This window comes from Rutidosis leptorrhynchoides, chromosome 3 (assembly GCF_046630445.1).
Source record: "Rutidosis leptorrhynchoides isolate AG116_Rl617_1_P2 chromosome 3, CSIRO_AGI_Rlap_v1, whole genome shotgun sequence".
Taxonomy (NCBI): Eukaryota; Viridiplantae; Streptophyta; class Magnoliopsida; order Asterales; family Asteraceae; genus Rutidosis; species Rutidosis leptorrhynchoides.
The window spans coordinates 477,443,230-477,454,774 of NC_092335.1; the positions used below are offsets into that span (position 1 = coordinate 477,443,230).

An 11,545-nucleotide genomic window follows, 5' to 3' on the forward strand; every position below is an offset into this window, starting at 1 on the left:
TTAACATAGGGCGTTATTCATTCATATTTGTATTTGTTGTTTTTATGTATGTACTGAATTCCTAAGGTGTGTTTTTTATAATGTATTCTTGATCATCCATTTTGAATGACTATAAAACTTTTGAGATTCATCTTTTGTAAATAGTTTGAAACACTATTTGGAGTCACTCGTAGAAAACTTTAGAATGTTTATTCGCTCGAGTTTTTTACTCATGTGAGCGACTCAATACGAAAGTCGTACGGAACAAACTTCTTTAAGTTAAGGTTCATCGTTGGATGTGTGGAACAAACTTAATTGTCCTTCGAATGTAACAATGAATCAGTACGGTTGTCTTCAAATGTAACACACTTCAAACTAAATTCTGAAACCAAAAACCAACTGACCTAATCAAAATGCTTTAGACCTTCAACAACTACACTATTTCGATGCTAAATCTATCTATATTTTAATTTTAAAATAAATAAATCAAAAGAACCTAATTGTCGTTTTGTTCTTTGGATGTTACTCACACCGAAATGCAACTAGAAGTGCACAACATTCACATCATCAAACGCAAATACACCATAAGTCGGATCTTTCCCCCAATGCAACTACCCGGCGCACTTCCAATCAAATAATCCAACTTTTCCAAACTTTTCCTCTCGTGAGAATCCTACAAATATTTATAATGATTTTTGTTGTATATTATATATATACTCTGTTATACATAACATGTAAAAGCAATTATACGGTTTTTTTTTTTTTTTTAAAGGCAAACTCACGCACTCACCTAATACTAACACGAATATATACACCACGAAATGTCTGAAGCAGGACTCGAACCCTCAACTTCAAGGTTGTAAGGGTGACCTCGATACCGCCAAGCCATTGGCTCTTCGGTGCAATTATACGTTTTAAAAAATGTTTTAGATCACAATTCATCTTAACAGGATGTTTGATTAACCATTTTTCAAGTACATAATCATCTATATTTATAAGCTTTAATCGATGAAACTGAGTTGGTCTTGAATGGCAAGTTGACTAACAATTCTATAATGTTAGTTATATTTGGCAATATATTGACATTAATAATTAATAATTAAAATTAAAAATGCATTTAAAATAATACTCATATTGCAAATTATATTTTAGAACCGTACAAACTTACTAGTTAAATGATCCGTGAACTCACGGGTTTGTTCAATAAAATTATTTAAAAAGATGCATGCATAGTTACAATTATTGTTAAAGAGATACGTGATTTAATTATGTTGACACCGTTAGTCTTAACATATTTTTAATTTTAATTCAAAATATAAATTGAAGATAAAATATATTATCATAGATGATCAAAGATAAAAATATGAATATAAATCTCTTTTTAATTTAATAAACCATTTACAGATGTGATAAATTCATTGTTCTTATATTATATCTGATTTTATTTTAATACACAAAATGGAATATTAATTTAATTTAACTTTATTAAATCAAATATAATAATGCTTTTTAACATATATGAACATAGATATGAATACTTCATTGTTCTGAAAGAATAATTTCTTTATAGAATATAAATATCATCTATCTAAGGAATAAAACCATACTTCACAAAAATTTTTATAAAAAAATCAAAATATAAAAATCAAAATGTCACGATTTAAAAAACCCGTGTGAAGGTACAAACTTTTATTTTAAGTTGAATATCGAACGAAGAAGATCGAATGACCAGAATATCAGAGCTGCGAAAATATGAAAAACTATGTGATACATAATGAATATGAATTTAATTCTCGAGTTTATTTAACGATTTAGTTATTGCACCAATTTTATGTTCAAATTTTGTGAATTAGTTAACAAAATTTATGTTGATTATATTGACTTATTTAAATAGAGGATTAAAAAGAGAAAAATTAAACTTTTAAATTAGGTAGAAGTTAGTTCTCTATTTTCTTAAAAAAATTAAAATTAATAGGTGATATATGACATCATCATAAACTCTTATATCGCGACACATGTCAAGTCCCTTGTTTAAGATGATTGATGTGCGGCGAAGGGTATATAAAAATAGATATAAAATATATATTAAAATGAATATGTAATACTATTAATTACGCTACAATTTACACAAGTTATTTAATTATTTATAGAATGATATATACCTAAACCTTGCTACAACACTTATAGGCAGTGTACCTAATCGTACAGTAGTGTAGTTTTTAGTAAGTCCGGTTCGTTCCACAGGGACTGCTAATTGAAAGCGTACTATATTTTATAAACTATATTTGTACAAAATATATAATAAGTATTATTATTATAAAGGGGGAGTTTTTACCGTTTAACGACCGGTTTGTCAATTTTTAATTTTTGCGTAAAGATAAATGACAATAAAATAAATTGCGATAAATAAAATGACGGTAAATAAAGGTACGATAAAATATGAAATAAAAGGTATTATGCTTATTTATACTTCCGTAATCATGATGTTTGACGTTTTGGTTATATATTATTACCCTGGGTTAATTGTTATTTGTCCTGGATTATTTGATACGTCTATCTGATTTTTGTCCATAATAGTCCATCGGTCATAAATATAAAGTGCGAGTGTCCTCGTCAAATTACCCTTATACCCGAAGTCAAATAGTCCAACTAATTAAGGATTTAAACTGTGACGCAGTTATCACTTCTGTCAACAATTACACCAGTTATCACTGTATGTAATCCACCCCTGTTTTAATTAGATATGAATATTAATTTACCCACTTGATCAGTTTGAATAATCAATTACCCAACCCGAATAATTAATTAAATGATTATAATAGACTCCGTATGAACGTCACTAAATAGGACAACCATAATCATTATTAATTAATGGGTTAATTAATTTGAAGATAGGTTCGACAGACTCCAATGAGTTGTCACTCGATTAGACAATACCCCCCATCTATTAATAGTCCATAGTCCAATGTCCACAAGTGTCGGTCTTTGTTCAAACATTAATTATGGTCCAAAGTCCAATAACCCGGTCTTAATATTTAGTCTAACATCACGATTACTTCGGCTCAAATAAGCATAATAATAACTTAGTTACGAGACATTAGTTTAAAAAGGTTGAACATAACTTACAATGAGCATTAATCGCGTAGTGTTACACGGACAGAGTTTTGACTTACAAAACCTTAAAACATTTGTTACAATAACCTTATTATTAAAATTAACTTAAATTAAAATTATAATTAATATAAATATAAGAATAGAGAGAAAGAAAAGATTGAATTCGGATTCAATCTTGGTGTGTTGGATTCGGCAGAACTCGATGGCTTTTGCAGGCATTTTGTAATCTGACTGCTCCGCGATCACGATGAGATTGAGCCTTGGAGCTCCACGATCGCGGAGGTCCTTTTTCCAGCTGTTGCTTGATTCAAAACGTGGCCTGCCGACATAAATTATATAATATAATATTTAAGAATTATTTAAATATTATATTATATTCTCGTGCATAGTTGACTTGTAATTTTAGCTCCGTTGAGTCGTACGTTGATAGTTGGTTCATGTGTCACTTTCGGATTTTCGAACGCCTTTTCGTATGCTTAGATATCTTGTACATTGCATTTCGCGGATTGTACTTTTGTCATTTTTAGACGTTAATCATCAATAAATTGAACCACTTGAATTGTATCTTGTACATTTGAGCTTTTTGGTCATTTGCGTCTTTAAATCGTCAATTATGCCTTTTGTCTTCACCTTTTATTATTTAAACAAATATCACTTGTAAATTGAACAATTTCAACTAAAAGCTTGTCTTTCTGGAAGGATAATGCTATGAAATATATGTTCGTTTTTAGCATTATCAAATATTCCCACACTTGAGCGTTGCTTGTCCTCAACCAATATAGAACTTGAATCTTCACACTAATCACTTCTTTATTCTTCACACTTTATGCATCAGTGATTATGATACGGCGGTATAAACAATGATAGTAACGTTGTGGTTTACAGTCCCACATGACTATAAAAATTTAGATCCTTCAGGAAATTGGATCTTTATGAAAACATTTGACCTTTTGAAAATTCAAGCTAGATTTTACCCTAGACAGGTTTTTCGGAATAACCCTTCACTGGTGTTTGCGAAATTGTTTTTGTGGGTTGTGGGTTTCAGATTTTAAAATTTTAGCTCAAAACTTGCGGTTTTGTGTCACCCACTTGCTAACCTTGTATTAGGAAAGCACACATCCAGTCTACTTGTCCTGTATATTACCTTTCGGTAAACGATTGTCCGGTTGTAAAGAAAAGCGATGAACAAGAAACTGTTAAGGCGATGTCTAATGACATGCGTTTGATTATGGCCCACAATGTGTCGGATGCAATTACTATCCTTGGTAGGAGCAATAGTAAATACCATCCTATAGTTTTTTGGTCTGGCACAAGGTCCTGTCTTCGACCATGCTATGCAACCACCGTTCTTACGGTTGACACCCAATTTGGTTCAAGTGACCTAATGAATTCTGATGAAATCTTAGGATTTTACGTTCAATGGTAATGAATGCATTGAAAATGGGTTTTTCAGAAAACAAATCGATTTTAGTTTTGATCAAACTATTTTCTCGTTCAAGCTCGAGTTTAGATATCATTGAATTCCATGAGTTTGAATTCTCAATCTTTAAGGTCAATCTCAAGGATTGAGTAATATCAGGCTTAAAAGCTGCTTTTTAATCTCTAAGGAGATTATCCTTTCTGGGGATCTGATTCATTAGTCTTATCCAGTTAATTTGCATGGCGCCCTCCCCATTTTACGAGACAGATCCTCTCATGGTTAGGATAAGTCTGACCACTTGGCGACCCTGTTTGATGCTGAGGTCCGTGGATTTCCTGCTAATTTTAGAGATGACTTTTCTAGATTTTTCGTCAACCTATAGCTGGTCTGGACGACAACTTCTTGACCTAAATCAAGAAGCACGTGTCTTTTTCGGAAGACTTTACTTCCTATAATGATGGAATTGATTCATCGTGTAGATCCATTTTTCTTTCATTTATATTACAGTAAACCGGGTAAAACTGATTAGTTTAGTCCAAAGCAGAAGTACCTGCAATAATCTTGTACAAAAATGTGTGATATATGTTTTAAATAACTTGGTAATTCTTCCCACACTTAGCTTTTATTTATGTTTTTCTTTGCCTTTTTATTCTCCTCTATTTCATTTTAAATGAATTCTTGCATTTAAGGTTGTTTCTCAATTTATGTCCTTTTTGAGGTAACAATAATTTCGGTATTATCACCTAATTTTATCGTTCATAAATATGTATAAACATGATTTTGAATTCATTTAATTGAAAATTTTTCAAATTTTCATAAAATTTGGCAATTAAACTAAGTGTATAAATCAATTGTTTTAACCGAAAGAATTTAATCCCTCCCCACACTTAAAATCTTGCAATGCCCTCATTTGAAAGAAATCAATAATAATTTAAATTCCTGAGGGTGATTAGCGTAGAAAATGATTAAAATTTTACCAAAGTTTCCAAACATATTGTTTGTTTGAATGATAAATGGTGCACATCATTTGTTCATTCCGTCATTTGTTATATCACTTTTGTTTTTCGTCTTGTCATCAAAATTAGTAGCTTTTGCTGAACTTAATGCCAGTCTTTGAAAATGCGCTGTTTTACCCTGTTTTGTACATCACAAAAACTACAAACATATATATATATATATTTGAAGTTTGGTTTTATAACCCCACATTTAAAAATTTATAAAATCTAAAATTAAAAAGTTAGAAAACTATAAAAACTATTAGAATACCAAAATAAATATTAAAGAGTATAAACATTACAAATTACAAAAATTAAATAAAAATAAGAAAATAAGAATAAGAAAAATTACGGTTGATGAGGATACCAGTAGGGGTTCCAAGGTTCGTGATACGTATCTTGATACGCTTGGAATGGGTCATATGTAGGAAACTGTGGTCTTGTATCTACAGTCCATGGAGGAAAGTTGGCCGGCACGGTAGGAATGTAGTTCCTACCTTGGTAGGCTAAATGGGCTTGGATTTGACGTTGATGGAAATCCCATGCCTGAAACTCACGTAGCCTAGCAGTTTTGTATTCATTTTGGGCCATTAATCTTTGTATTTCTGTCATTTGGTTTCCTCCACCTACATTACCTTGCTCCTGATCCCGTTCTACCTGTGAATGTCTGCCTTCGTATGGTAGTGCAGTGTTACGTGTTTTCAATAAAACCTTTGCACCAGCATATACGCATAAATCAATTCTCTCGCGGGGTTCGGGTATTTCCGCTAATTCTCCCCCCCCCCCCCCCCCCCCGAGTTCTATCCACATTGAGATACTCAGCAATTAAGGTAATAAAAATACCACCTCCTATTATACTATGATGTCGCATACCACTTACCATCACTGATAAATAATAACCCACACAATAAGGTATGTTCATAAAGCTCTGTGGGTCTCTAATACACATGAGGTAAAATATATCATTTTCATTTACCTTATCTTTATTCTTTCCTCGTTGTGTAATCAAGTTAACTATAAATCTATGAATAACTCTAAGCTCAGCTCTATTAATATCGGTGTAAGAGTAATGTTCCCCACGAAATCGATTATGGCTAGTCATTCTACTCCATAATCCACTCATATCAAAGTTTTCATCAACCCGTCTACCATTAAGTATTAACTGTCTACAATCATAAGATGCTAGTTCTTCAGGCGTATATATACACAAAGCTTGAGCCATTTCTAAAAGAGACATACGGGGCATCACACCGCCTAACAAAAATCTAATAAAACTTTGATCTGTTAAACTAGATACCTCATCATTTATCTCTACTGTACTTAATAATTCAACACACCATTCCTTATACACAGGCCTACGTATGGTGAATAAACATTCCCAATCGTTAAAGGTAGAATTACCATACCTTTGGTAAAGTAACTCTCTGATTGGTTCGGCCAATCTCACTGTCTCTAATGGATCCCAATCTATCACCCTGGGCACTTCAACATCTTTAGGATAAAGAATGCTTAAGTTCCTCTGATATTTTGGATAGTCTATCCAAAATCTATCAAATCTTAAGTTTGGGTGTAGATTTGCCCCGGTTATGTTTGTCAATGGGATGAATGGATGTGGTTCATGTTGCCTGTATTGATTGTTGATCTATTGTTCGTCCTCATTCTCCGGAGGAGCATTATAAGCCTGGGCCGCGGATGAAGATTCACTCCTTTCAGTCTGCAAAACACATTAAACACAATATTTGTGCATCCAAATATGCATTAGTGTTAGCAAAATCATAAATCAAAATAATCACAATAACATGTTTAAACAATATTAAACTTATACACATTTTCATATTTTTAACAATTCTACACTTTTTCAAATAATCATATATGAAAATGTATACAATATTCATAAGCATTCATCTTCTAAAACATGTCAAAAATAATCATTATAGCAATTAAACGAGTTCCAAATGACCTTCATATCAAATTCATGCATTTTTGACTTAAAAAGTCAACAATTTTGCTCAAAAATCATGTTTAGGATCAAGGTTTGAATCATTTAGCAACCTAAACATGTTACACTACTTAATTTAGCATGAATTCATAACAAAAATCGGCCATAATCCGTTTATATCAAAAAGCCCCAAATTGCTCAAGAACACTAACCCTAGATTGTTAAAAATTTTGAAGTTTAAAGGCTTCAAATCATGACAAATAGCACCAATCTAGGCTATACAAGCATAATATACAAACAATTTAACTATAATTAAGCTAGAAATCATCAAAATTAAATTAGGTAAAAATATGCTCAAGAACACTATAAATCCGAATTAAAGAGTGTATTTTGTAGAAATTTACCCTTTTCCTTGAAAAACTCCTTAGTAGATATCTCCTCATCGTGATTTTAATGAGAAATTTGGTGATTAACGATGAAAAATCGCGTTTTTAGTGTGTGTTTTTCGGTGTTTTTCGCAGAAAAATAATGAAATGGGGATGGGAATGGGTCTGCTGTCGACCAGTTAACCTGGACTGGATTTCGGTTTCTCCGCGATCGCGGAGAGATATACCCTCACAGCTCCGCAATCGCGGAGCCCTTTTTTTTTTTTTTTTTTTATAAAACCTATACTTATTAAAACAATTAAAATGATTAATAATTTTTTAAAATTTTGTTTTCTTTTTAGGATGAGGTAGTTTCGGTACGTTCACCTAGTTCGTCCCTCAACAAAATTTAAAAAATTGTCGTTTTAAAGCGATTGTTTTAAAAGCAAAGATTTTTGGATTTTTTTTAATGTTTTTGGCATACTTTATATCAATAAAATTAAAAATAATGATAACAAAATTTTTCGCCCCGCCCTTAGGTAAAGCAATTTCGGTTCAAGACCTAATGTTTAACTCACGGCGAATTTTAGAAATCATATTTTTAACTTAATGAAATAAAGTAAATTTTGTTTTTAAATTCACACAAAATTTAAATTTAAAATGCATATTAATAAAATTTAAATTTAAACATAAAGATAATTTAAATAAATATTAATTTTATAAATTTATACTAATTTATATTTAAAATAATATAGTTATATATTAATTTTAAAAACAAGGTAAATAAAAATAAAAAAATTTTGGTCCTTTATCCCACTTTAATCAATTAAATATTAACAAAAATATACGTCCCTCTTTTGGGTAAAGTAATTTACGCTATATTACCTAGTTTTACTCCTGACGAATTTTTGAAATATTTTGAGTTGATTGATTAAAGATATTTATACCTTATGAATAAATGGTAAATTCCGCAGTGATGGATTAAATTTTTGTCTTGATATTAGTAATTTCGGTTTATTATACCTATTTTTAATGAATATCAATTTAATGCTTTATAGCAACAATTTAGCGTTTTAAAAACAAAAGGTTAAAAGCATAAAATAAATAAAAACTTACCTTTGAAGCTTATTAGACCATGGCTGATATCAAATGCATGTTTCATCTTGTAAAACCTAAAAACAAAAAAATTCAGAATGGGGGGAGAGGACTAGTTCTTTAGGATCTGCTAGTAGAAAAGACCAATCGGATTCCATTCTCGGAACTACACGAAAACAGAATATCTAACTTTTAGATAGCATGAAATTATCTTTAAAACTTTTGAATCTCCCCACACTTAGTTAGCTGTGGTGTTAAAATTGTGATTAACTTCATCGTCAACTTCCATCAAACCATCAACAACTTGCATATCTGTGATTTTTGCTTTAAGCCATTGATTGGTTTCTTTTGTAATCTTCACAAAATCAACTAATTTCTCTTTTTCTTTTGATGACATATTGGATACTAACCGGTTACATAACTTATAGTTCCCCTTAATCCTAGCATCGTGAACTCGTTTATAAAGCTTTTTTATTGAACTGTTAATAACGAGGTCATCTAATTTCGTATCAATAATGGGTTTTTTTGTTATCTGGTCATCATTAGGTGTTACTTCATCTTCCCCACACTTAGGCATTTTAACATTGTTAAGCACTACCGTTGGAGTTATTGGTTCAACGGTTTTGGTTGGTGGAGATTTAGACTTTCGACTCACAAAGGTTGATTTTTCATCATCATTAAGTGTCATTCTACCTTCTCTTACATCAATTAACGCCTTGGTGGACGCTAAGAATGGTCGACCTAAAAGTAGAGGAAAGTTTGAGTCCTCTTTTATGTCTATGACAACAAATTCGACTAGAAAGGTTAAATTGCCTACTTGAATGGGTAGGTTGTCAGCGATTCCAACTGGGTGTCTAATGGTTTGGTAAAAGAATCGAACACTCATTTTTGTTGGACTTAACCCACCTACACCTAATCTTTTAAATACTGAAAGAGGCATAATACTCACACTTGCACCTAGATCTGCTAGTGCATTATACATGACACAATCACTAAGTAAACAAGGAACAATAAATTCAACCGGATCACCCGACTTGGGTGGAAATTCTGGTGGAATAGTGTTCAATGGTTCTATTTTTACGGCTTTAGTTTCTTGTTCTTGCTTATTCTTCCTCTTTCTTTTTGAGGTGTCACCAATACAAACTTTTTTACCTATTTCTTGCTCATATTCAACTTTTAATGGAAACGGAATAGGTGGTTTGTATGGTGCATACATTGGTTTTTCAAAACCTGGTGGTGGTGTGATTTCTTCATCGTCACTCATATCTGAAATCTTCTCCTCTTTTATTTCTGGTTTTTCAGAATTTGTTGAAACCATGTTAACATTCTCATTTCGAGGATTTACTTCAGTATTACTTGGTAGCTTTCCTTGTTTCCTTTCACTCATCAGGCCCGCTAGAGTACCTACTTGTTTTTCTAGATTTAAAATGAAAGCTTGTTGAGTTCTAAATGACTGGTCAAACCTCTCATTCGTTTGGGTTTGAGATGTAATAAATTGTTTTTGAGATTCAACTAGCTTTAATACCATTTCTTCCAGATTTGACTTTTTATCTTCGGTTTGTTGTGGCAGTTTATATAAGCCTGGCCTTTGTTGATTGAAAGTGTTGTTTTGATTATTCGAGTTATTGTTGGGTCCATTTGGATTGTAAAGAATGTTTTGATTTCGATTGAGGTTTTGCCTTGGCGGTTGATAATTATTTTGATAATTATTTCCCGCCCTTTGGTTTATGTAGGAAACATTCTCACGTTGTTCCATCGTTTGCTCGACATTACAATCCTTCGTTAAGTGTGGTCCACCGCATTGCTCATAACTGATTCGTATTGCGTGAATATCTTTAGTCATCTTTTCCATTCGTCTTTCGAAAGCATCTATTTTTGCGAAAACGGAATCAAAGTCATGGCTAGAATCGGCTCTAGCCGCTTTGGATGAATGTAAGATATCTTTCTCTTAGTGCCACTCATGTGAGTGGGAGGCTGTTTTATCGGTAATCTTGTGAGCTTTGGTAGCGGTTTTCTTCATAATGGAACCACCAGCAGTTGTGTCGATGTCTTTTCTTGTAGCGACGTTGACGCCTTTATAAAATATTTGAACTATTTGAAAAGTGTCTAAACCGTGTTGAGGACATCCTCTCAACATCTTTCCGAATCTTGTCCACGCTTCAAATAATGTTTCATTTGGCTGTTGTACGAACGTGGCAATTTATCCTTGAAGTCTCACGGCGTTAGATGCCGGAAAGAATCTTTGAAGAAATTTCTCCACTAAGACATCCCATGTATCAATCGCTCCTTCGGGTAATGATTCTAACCAATCTTTAGCTTCCCCAATTAAAGTCCAAGGGAACAACATAAGATAGATCGTTTCATCTTCAGTTTCTCGGATTTTAAATAAAGTACAAATTCTATTAAAAGTTCGAAGATGTTCGTTTGGATCTTTTTTTGTTGTACCACCGAATTGGCATTGATTAATAACCATATGTAGGATTTGTCCTTTGATTTCAAAATTTGGTGCATTAATATCTGGTTGATTAATGGTATGACCTTGGCCCGTACGTGTGGCTCTCATTCGGTCTTCCATAGTTTGAGGTTCTAGATCTGTCATATCTTGACTAGTTGAATCCGAATCACTAGAAGATTCTGA

General features: G+C 32.2%; 1 non-coding gene across 1 annotated transcript; it reads left to right on the forward strand.

Annotated features, from left to right (window-relative positions):
• The first annotated feature begins 11,015 nt into the window (after positions 1-11,015).
• On the forward strand, positions 11,016-11,122 carry LOC139903617 (small nucleolar RNA R71). The gene has a single exon (XR_011778427.1). It is a non-coding gene; the product is annotated as a small nucleolar RNA R71 (small nucleolar RNA).
• Positions 11,123-11,545: the final 423 nt, after the last annotated feature.